This window comes from Peromyscus maniculatus, chromosome 8 (assembly GCF_049852395.1).
Source record: "Peromyscus maniculatus bairdii isolate BWxNUB_F1_BW_parent chromosome 8, HU_Pman_BW_mat_3.1, whole genome shotgun sequence".
NCBI classification, from domain to species: domain Eukaryota; kingdom Metazoa; phylum Chordata; class Mammalia; order Rodentia; family Cricetidae; genus Peromyscus; species Peromyscus maniculatus.
In genome coordinates, this window is record NC_134859.1 from 10,143,174 (window position 1) to 10,154,331 (window position 11,158).

Consider the following 11,158-nt stretch of genomic DNA (forward strand, 5'->3'; position numbering starts at 1 on the left):
TCTGGGAGTTCACTGGCCAGCCAGCCTAGCAAAAAAAGGTGAGTTTCAGGCTCAATGAGGACTATGTCCCAAAGGAAGGAGTCAGAAAGTGCCGAGGTCACCCGCTGTTCTCCTCTGGCCTCTGTGCATGTGTGTATGCACGCGGGTACACAACACACACACATTAAAAATAAAAATAAATCATTTTTAAAGAACAGTCAAGAGGAGGGCGATCCCAAGCCAGTTGCCTTGCCGATTCTTTATTAATGTAACTGAATAAGCAAATCTGTTTGTAGAGCCAGAGTTTCATAGGCCACCAACAATAAAGGTTCTCGTAAGTGGATTATTTTTATGATCCTGCCTCTGGGTCTCTGATGAGGAACTTGGCTCCTTTAATTATGCGGCAGGCCAATTACCACGGAATAGCTGCACAGTTCTCTAGACTGACTCTCATTGTGCCTTCTCCACAGCTTCATTCTGGAGAGCACGCAGGCCCCTGGAAGACACTTGAGGCACATAATGCAGGAAATAAAGATGTTTTAGCGAATTCAATTTAAGCTCCGACATGAAAGTTATTTTGTTGAATAAAACATAACGCAATAATGAGCTTGTGGGTGTCAACCCTCCAGTGGAGGCCATAATAGCTGGAGAGAGTGCCCCTCCCCTCTCCCCCTCTCTCAGGCTCATTAGAGTAATAGATAATGTGTAGAGAGCTTCGTCTCAGGTCAAGGGCCTTCCCTGCCGCTGTGCATCCTGGGAGACTAAAAGTGAAGGGAAAGAGGCTGGTTTGCAAGCCAGAGGCCAACGTGCTGTTGTTGGATGGTTGAGCCTCTGAGAATTCTTGCTCCCATTGCCTACCTAAAGGACTTTTTTTGAGATTAATCATTCTCTTAAATACTTCACAATGGAAGGCTTACAGGCAAAGTTATTGTGTTAGTGGGTTCAGTCCTGCCCACACAGATTTAATTAATGCCCCTTTCCACAAGGCAATTGGTTTGTTTTTGTCGTTGTTTGGGGTTTTCTGTTTGTTTGGGGTTTTCTGTTGAGTTGGGGTTTTGTTTTGTTTTGAGACAAAGTTTCACTATGTAACCTCGATGACCTGTAATTTGCTACTATGTAGAACAGGCTGGCCTGGAACTCACAGAGATCCATAAACCTATTTCTGCCTCCCCAGTGCTGGGATTAAATGTGTACACCAGAGACTCTGTTGTTCTTGCCTGTAAGGAAGAGGAGCGTTAAAAAGAAAATTCACTTGGTAAAGTGCTTGCCTCACAAGCTCAGACCTGAGTTCAATCCCAATAACCAATATTTAAAAGTTTTTTTTAATAGATATGGTGGTGCATGTGTATAATCCCAGTGCTGGGAAAGCAGAGACCGGCAGATCCTCAGGCTTGCTGGCAGGTCACCAAAACAAGAACAAGGCAGACAAGAGACCTGGCTACCGAGGAACTGCACCTAAGATTTACCACTGGCTTGCATATATCCATGCACACATATGCACATGCATTCACATGTGCACACATATGCACATGTATTCACATGTACACACATAGACATACAAAAGAAAAGGAGGAGAAGGTGCTGGGCATGATACAGCACACCTGCAATCCCACCCTTTAGGAGGCTGAGACAGAAGGGTTGCCATGAGTTCAAGGCCAGCCTAGGCTACAGTGTCTCAAAGAAAAATAAAAAGAGTAAAAAGTATCTCAAGCCCTTTGAAAGTATTCACAGTCTTAACCCCATTGGGAAAACATTTTTCATCATTATTGACAGAAATCTTGAGTGTGAAGAAGAAAAAAAAAAGAATCATCAAAGCTGAATTCAGAAAAGGACCCAAACAAGCAAAACCTGAGAAAAGTCACAGTAATAACAGTTTTAAATGGGAGATAGGTTAGGTCAGTAAGTGCCCGAATCCCAAACATCCATGTAAAAGTCAGGCACAGCAACACACGTCTGTAGTCTGAGTGCTGAAGATGCAGACCATGGACCCCTGGAGTCCCTTGGTCAGACATTCTAGCCTAAATTGATGAGCTCTGGGTTCAGTGAGGAACTCTGTCTCCAAAAATACCATGGAGAACAATCCAAGGAGATATTAACATATTTGGCCTCCACAGAAACATGCACACTAGGGTAAACATGTATATATACCACATACACAACTTTTTTTCAATTTAAAAAGAACAAGAAATGTTGACCCTGCCCTCAGTGCACCAGAGGCCATGCCTCCCCATTCAGCTGCCTGGAAATGCAGGAAAACTTTAATTCTCAGACTCCCTTGCAGCTAGGATGGGACAATAGCTACATTTCCACTAACAGGGAGGTTAAGAAACCACTTTTCTTCTGGCGTGTTCTCCATGCCTCTTCCCTTCTCACCCAGAAGCCTCACGGTGAAAACCTGAGAAGGGAGAACCACAGATAGGAATGTCTGCTGCAGAGACTGTGGTGTGGGCATTAAACCACTGAGACCTGAGGGTCTGTTTGTCACAGCAGCGCTGCCTGGGGTTGCACCACGAGGTTCCACAAGGCCCAGTATAGAGGAAAAGAAGTTAGACTTCAGTTACGCCACTCTGTGTGTTTCCTCTGAGTGCATGCTTTCTGTCCTGGAGGGAGGTTCTTCACATGTTTCAGGAAGTCCCTGATACACACACACACACACACACACACACACACACACACACACACACACACCTTCCCCAAGGCTATACAAGCAGTAAGGACTGCCGAGGAGATGAGACTTTCTGACACAGCGAGCTACCTACCAGTGTGCCGAGTTTCCAGTTCCCACCACGCTGTGGTGGGCTTGGATGACACAGCTGCCTCGAGTTGTCCACACTCCCTGTGAGTAACCCAGCAACCTCACCGGTTCACCAAGCTCGGCTTTGGTAGAATCAGTCCTCCATCTGTTGTCAGTGTCCTATCCTGGGTGAGCAGATGTTGTTCATGTCCCTCAGGAAAAGTCTCAACAATTGCTAAGCTTGGTGACAAATAGGAAAACTAACATTCAGATTCGCCACGTGCCCCCTAAGCACGCAGGTTCATTTGCAAAAAGGAACTGACCCACACAAGAACCCAGTGAAACATTCGAGTTTTCCCCAGATCTGCCGTATTCCATGCTGCACAGACCACACTTCCCCACCATCGTGTGACAAAAGGAGAAAATGGCAGCAAAATGGCTGAGCTCTTTGATGGCTTAACAGCACCTTTAGAGAAATCTACAAGAGATTTCCTGGCACCTCAATAACTCACCAATACAGGCATAACCAAGATGTAACAAAGTGGGCTACATACATCAGAGTGATGTGAACACATCCAAGTGTGAGATTCCTGCTGCTCAGTGTCTATGGATGGATGGATGTGTTTTTATAAGGATATGTGTGCATAGGGTGTACATGTGCATGTGTGTATTTATGTGTTTGTATGTGTATGTGTGGGTATGTATATGAGCATGTGTGTTTCTATAGGTGTACATGTGTTTGTATGTATATACGTGTGTGTGTGTGTTGGTTTGAAAGAAAACAACCCCAAAGGGAATGGTACTATTAGGGGGTGTGGCTTTGTTGGAGGAAGTGTGTTACTATGGAGGCTGACTTGGAAGTCCCATATATGCTCAAACCACACCCACTGTCTCAGACCACTTTCTGCAGTCAAGCACCATGTCTGCTGCATGCCACCAAGTCATGCCATGATGATAATGGACTAAACCTCTGAAAATGTAAGCACCCCAACGAAATGGTTTTCCTTTATAAGAGTTGCCGATGGCCAGGCAGTGGTGGCGCACGTCTTTAATCCCAGCACTCGGGAGGCAGAGCCAGGCAGATCTCTGTGAGTTCGAGGCCAGCCTGGGCTACCAAGTGAGTTCCAGGAAAGGCGCAAAGCTACACAGAGAAACCCTGTCTCAAAAAAAAAGAGTTGCTGTGATCGTGGTGTCTCTTCACAGCAATAGAAACCCTAAGAGAAGTCGATACCGGGATAGGTCTGACCATGTTTTTGGGGAGATTTGGACTTTGGTAATTTGGGTTAGGAAAGCAGTGGAATGCTTTAAGCACTGCTTAATGGGTCGCATCAGTAGGAGCATGGAAGACAGAGGTGCTAAGTTATTTGAACGGTGGAGGGCTGGCTCAAGAGTTTTCAGAGGAGAAGAATTTTATCATGTTGCCTAGAGATCTTTCTTGTAATATTTTAGTGAAGAAAATAGCTGCCTTTTTGCCCTTGTCCAAAGAGTCTGCCTGAGGCAAAAATGAAGAGATGTGAATTAATTCTACTGGAGAGAAAATCTCAAAACAGCCTAGTATTGACTCTGTTGTGTGGCTATTACTGGCCATTCTTATACAGATTTATGATGAAAGAAAATGTAAAAATTGAGGAGAAAAAGAGCACCGGAATGTGGAATGGAGCTAAATTCTGTGTTCAAGGAGATAAACAGATTAAGAAATGGAATAAAGGGAGTGGTAACCTCAGGGCAAGATAATAGAAACCCTAACTAAGGTAGTGTACATACATGTATTTATGTGTGTGTGCACATGTGTATGAATGTTAATAGGACAGTGTCCCCTCCCTGAAGAGTTTGAGTGTCTTCTCTCTGCCACCATTAAGAGTGACTATGGAGCCAGGATGACGGATAACTCGGCCGATAAAGGCATGCCTTACAAGTGTGGTGGCCTGAGTTTATATATCTATATATATACACAGTGTGTGTGTGTGTGTGTGTGTGTGTGTGTGTGTGTGTGTGTGTGTGTTTTCTAGGGGATATACATTCTAGAACATATGCTTATATGTGTCCAGCTTATATATATGTACACACACATATATATAAGCTTATTATAGCACCTGAAATTCCAGGTCTGAGGAGATGGAGACAGGTGGATCCTTGGGGCTCCACAGCTAGGGAGTCTAAATAAAGCAGAAAGCTTCAGGTTCAGTGATAGACCCTACCTCAAGAGAAAAAAAAAATGATGGAGAGGGACTGAGGCAGACAGCTGGAGTCACACACACACACACACACACACACACACACACACACACACACACATACACACACACACGGCTATGACATTGCTAGTTCACCCAACCTTGCCACCCTAGACATCTTCTCTCTCCCCAGAGAATTACCCAGATACACACATCACATGTTGCACTGCAAATTTGCGCAAATGATGTTCTTGAAGGTTGGGTGGTTAGCAACGGGCTGACTCAGCTGCTTTGGAGCAGGAGCCCCAAAGCAATAAAACAAAGTACTTTTAGACCTGCCGTATCTACACATTATCAGTAAACCAGCACCCTCTCTGCAACCTGCCAGAACTTTCATTTCTTGTCTTATCAAATTTTCACACCACTTTGCTGTGAGTCATAAAAGAAAAAAAGGGGGAGAGCCTGAAGAAAACCAGCTGTCTCCAGGAGAGACATCTTGATGCAGGATTCATTCTCTGTTCATGGGTTTTGAGGCATGGCATCTATGATGGTACAGTTGGAACAGCACTTTCCTGGGACTGTCCATCAGTCAGCAAGGTTAGCTCTTACTGCTCCAGTCTTCCCAGCCTGTTCAGCTGAAGAATGTGTTGGGCCATCCCAGATGATCAGGGGATGCACAGCCGACGACAGGTCCAACTTCAAGGTGGGGCTAGGGTGATTCAGATCCCCCACAGCACCTGTGTAAACATGGGTGGCATGGGGTTTGTCTTTATAACCTAAGTGCTGGGGAAGTAGAAACAGGAGGGTTTCTGGAGCTTGCTGGCAGCCAGTCTGGCCTAATTGCTGAGCTCCAGGTTCATTGAGAGACTGTCAAACTAAAGTGGAAAGAGATAGAGGAATACAACTGATTTTGGTGGTTTGTCTATGTGTAGACATGAGCACGCATGCACACAGAGAGAGAGACAGAGACAGACACAGAGAGAGAAACACAAACATGTGCTTGTGGTAGGATGGAGTGTCCTTTGGGTATATGTCCAGGAGTGGTATAGGTAGGTCCTAATATCTATTCCCAATTCTCTGAAGAACTGCCATATTGATTTCCACAGTGTCTGTACCAGTTTGCACTTCCACCAGCAATGGAGGAGTGTTCCCCTTGCTCCACATCCTCTCCAGCATGAGCTGTCACTTGTGTTATTGATCTCAGCCATTCTGACAGGTGTAAGATGGAATCTCAAAGTATTTTTGATTTGCATTTCCCTGATGGCTAAGGATGTTGAACATTTCTTTAAGTGTTTCTCAGCCACTTGAGATTCCTCTTTTGAGAATTCTCTGTTTACATCTATAACCTATTTTTAATTGGATTATTTGTTTTTTCACATTTAGTTTCTTGAGTTCATTATATATTTTGGACATTAGTCCTCTGTAGTATGCAGAGTTGGTGAAAATATTTTCCTCTTCTGTGTAGGCTGCCATTTTGTCTGATTTGTCTGGTGTTCTGTTCAGGAACTAGTCTCCTGTGCCAGTTTGTTCAAGGCTGTTCCCCACTTTCTCTTCTGTCAGGTTCAGCGTATCTGGTTTTATGTTGAGGTCTTTGATCCACTTGGACTTGAGTGTTGTGCAGGGTTATAAGAATGGATCCATTTGCATTCTTCCACATGCAGACATCCAGTCTGAGCAGCACCATTTGCTGATATGCTGCTGTCTTTTTTCCAGTGGATATTTGTGGCTTTATCAAAAATTAAATGTCCATAATTTATGGGTTTATGTCTGGGTCTTCAACTCAATTCCATTGGCCAAAATATCTGTTTTAATGCCAATGCCATTCAGTTTTTATTACTATAGCTCTGTAGTATAACTTGAAATCAGAGATGGTGACACTTCCAGGAGTTCTTTGATTGTTCAGGATTGTTTTAGCTATTTGGGGTTATCATATATAGTTGAGACATGTCCTTTCAAGGTCTGTAAAGAATTACATTGGAATTTTGATGGGGAATGCATCGAGTCCGTAGATTATTTTTGGTAGGATGGCCATTTTTACTATGTTGATCCTACCAATCCATGAGCATGGGAGATCTTTCCATTTTATGATATCTTCCTCAATTTCTTTCTTCAAAGGCTTGAAGTTTTTGTCATACAAGTCTTTCACTTGCTTGGTTAGAGTTACCCCAAAATGTTTTATATTATTTGAGGGTATTGTGAAAGGTACTGTTTCCCTGATTTCTTCTCAGTCCATTTATCATTTGTAAATAGGAGGGATGCTGATTCCTTTTAGTTAATCTTGTATCCAGCCACTTTGCTGAAAGCTATAGGATTTCCCTGGTGGAATTTTTGGGGTCGTTTATATATACTATCATATCATCTGCAAATACCAATACTTTGACTTCTTCCTTTGCAGTTTGTATCTCTTTCTTCAGTTGTCTTCTTACTCTAGCTAGAACTTCAAGTACTATATTGAATAGATATAGAGAGAGTGGACAGCTTTGTCTTGTTCCTGATTTTAGTGGAATTGCTTTGAGTTTCTCTCCATTTAATTTGATGGTGGCTATAGGCTTGCTATAAATTGTGTTAATTATGTTTATGCATGTCCCTTGTATCCCTAATCTCTCTAAGACTTTCATCATGAAGGGGTGTTGGATTTTGTCAAAGGCCTTTTCTGCATCTAATGAGATGATTTTTTTTTCTTTCAGTTTGTTTATATGGTGGATTACATTTACTGATTTTCTCTGGGATGAAGCCTACTTGGTCACAGTGAAAGATCTTTTTGATGTGTTCTTGGATTCCATTTGCAAGTATTTTTCAGTATTTTTGCATCTGTATTCATAAGGGAAATTGGTTTGTAATTCTCTTTCTTTGTTGAGTCTTTATCTGGTTTGGATATCAGAGTAACTGTAGCCTCATAAAATGAATTAGGCAATGTTCCTTCTGTTTCTATTTTGTGGAATAATTTGAAGAGTTTTGGCATTAACTTTTTGTTTGGTTGGTTGGTTGGTTGGCTGTCCTGGAACTCACTCTATAGATCAGGCTGGCCTTGAACTCACAGAGATGTCTGATTGCTGCTGGGAATAAAGGTGTGTGCCACCACTACCCAGTGGCATTAATTCTTTTTTGAAAGAGTGGTAGAATTCTGCACTAAAACTGTCTACCCTAGGCTTTATTTGGGGGGGGGGGTCTTGAGAGACTTTTAATGACCACTTCTATTTCATTAGGGGATATATGTCTACCAAAATTGTTTATCTGTTCTTGATTTAACTTTGGTAAGTGGTATCTATTGAGAAATTTATCCATTTCTTTTAGATTTTCCAATTTGGTGGAGTACAAGTTTTTTTGGGTTTGTTTGTTTGTTTGTGTTTGTTGTTGTTGTGTTTTGGGACAGGGTTTCTCTGTGTAGTTTTGGTGCCTGTCCTAGATCTTGCTCTGTAGGACAAGCTGGCCTGGAACTCACAGAGATCCTCCTGGCTCTGCCTCCTGAGTGCTGGGATTAAAGGTGTGAGCCACCACCACCCAGCCACAAGTTTTTAAAGTATGTCTTCATGATTCTCTGGATTTCCTTAGTGTCTGTTGTTATGTCTCCCTTTTTGTTTCTGATTTTGTTAATTTGGATGTTCTCTCTTCATCTTTTAGTTAGTTTGGGTAAGCGTTTGTCTATTTTTGTTGATTTTCTCAGAGAACTAACTCTTTATTTCATGATTCTTTATATTGTCCTCTTTGTTTCTATTTTTATTGATTTCATCACTTGATTTGAATATTTCCTGCCTTCCACTCCTTTTGGGTGTGCTTACTTCTTTTTGTTCTAGAATTTTCAGGTGTGCTGTTAAGTCGCTAGTGTGAGATCTCTCTAATTTCTCCACGTAGCCACTTAGTGCTGTGAACTTCACTCTTGGCACCATTTCATTGTGTCCTGTAAGTTTGGGTATGCTGTACCTTCATTTTCATTGAGACCTAGAAAGTCTTTAATTTCTTTCTTTATTTCTTCCTTGACACAGTGGTGATTCAGTAGAGAGTTGTTCAGTTTCTATGAGTTTGTAGGCTTTCTCTTATTTCTGTTGTTGATATCCAGCTTTAATCCTTGGTGCTCAGATAGGATACAAGGTGTTATCTCAGTTTTCTTGTATCTGTTGAGACTTGCTTTGTGTCCAAGTATATGGTCAATTTTGGAGAAAGCTCCATGAGGTGCTGAGAAGAAGATATATTCTTTTGTGTTTGGGTAAAAAGTTCTGTAAATATGTTAGGTCCATTACGGGTGGTTGTGAGCCACCATATGATTGCTTAGAATTGAACTCAGGATCTCTGGAAGAGCAGCCAGTGCCCTTAACCACTGAGCCATCTCTCCAGCCCTCAAATTGTATATTTAAGAATATGCTCTACCATGTAAATCTCTCACTTCAATTTTTTAAGAACCAGGGCTGGATATGTAGTCAATGGCAAATCACTTGCCTAGTATTCCTGGTTTCATCTCTGATAAAACAAAATAAAGTTGTTTTTTTTAAAAAAAAAAAAAAGACAAAGCAAAGTAAAAACAAAGGGAAGAAAAACACAAGACAGTCAGTGGCTAAGTCCCACCTGCCTGTCAGCTTGTGGAAGATGCAGCCAGAAATGATACACACACACACACACACACACACACACACACACACACACACACACACACTCACGCACACACACACTTATTAAGGCGGTAGAATACACCTCAGACATCAATACTCCCTCCCTGCGGCCTCCCATGTGACAGTCTCCCTCGAAGGCCTGCCCGGGCTCCCAGGGTCTGTTCTTTCCACAGCCTGGAGGAGGAAGCGGCCGAGCAGCTGGTCACCATCAGCGTTGAGCTGCTTGTCCATCAGCACCGCCAGCCAGCTCTGCTCTTCTTGCACCCACCCACCAAATTTGGAAACTAGAAATAATTTTTTATAATATAATTCTTTATTGATTCTTTGGGAATTTCATATCATGCACCCCAATCCCACTCATCTCCCAGTCCCTCCATATCTGCCCCTCATCCCTATAGAGTTCCTCCCAAAGAAAGAAAAATTAATTGAAAACAAACGAAACACTACCTTGCTCCTCCATCTTTCCCACACCTCTTCATCCATCCTGGTGGCATTGGGAGCTGAAGTGTGTCACACAGTACACCCTTTTGTCCAATCAGCCCTACCTGTAAATGTTCATTCCATGAGTCTCTGGTCTGCTTCAAGGCCTCTGGACTCTGGCACACCATCATCACAGAATCCTCCCCCAAACTCCTCTTGGAGATCCTGCTGTTGTCCCAAGTTCTGCAGGACCAGTCACTTCATGAGCAGGTCATAGAATGGGGTAGATGTTAGGGTGGGCCAACCCAAGGCCCAGGATGTGAGCCTGGGTGGTAGCTGAGCTGGTCAGCCTGGGCCTCTGCCCCCCTCAGTCAAGGGACAGCTCCAGGTCTCCTATGCCCATGCTATGGGGCCAGTTCTCCTGCCCCAGGGGTGAGGGGTGGGGCCAGCTCTCCCATGAGAGGCAGGACCAGCTCTCCTGCTGCAGTGTCCAGCAAGGGGCAGGGCCAGCTATCCCAGGGCCAGTGAAGGGTGGGGCTGGCTCAGTATAGTCCTCAGATTTCCACATATAGGGTTCCTATGGCCCTCTGTGGTAACCCAGGCCATGGACATCAACACAGATCCTAGCTGCAGCAGGACCACAGAACCAGACATGGCCCTTGGCAGCAGCTTAGGCCTGGACATTACCATGGCTGAGGTGGCAGTGCAGGCCACCCAGATCAGTACGGTCCCGAAAGAAGCATGGTTCTCAGACACCAAGATCTCAGGTGGCTGACCAGACCCTGGGCATCCACATGGCCCTCAGTGGCAACAGGTGCTATAGACATCAACTCAGACCCCGGCTGCTGTACAGCCATGGACCCAGATGTGGCCCTTGTCTGCAGCCTGAGTGGTGTAGTGGGTAGCCATTCCAGCTTGGATCTGGAAGTTCCAACCCCCATTGAGACTCTGGCACATCCCTCACCACCTTAGCTTCTTCAGTTCTGCCTCTTTCCACAACACATGAACTGGTCTGCTTCTCTTTCTCCCCCATTTCTCCATCACATATTTGCTCATCATAATGGCACCTACCCACCCAACACCACCAGCAGGCCTGTGGATGCCTTCAGCCAGCCTGACTGTGGGGACCCAGGCGGGCCTCACAGTTATCCTTCTCCATATTTTCACCTGCCTTGGTTGAGTGGCACCAGGTGGGCCTGTGGATGCCTTCAGCCAGCCCAGACTGACTAGAAAGAATTTTTAAAGAC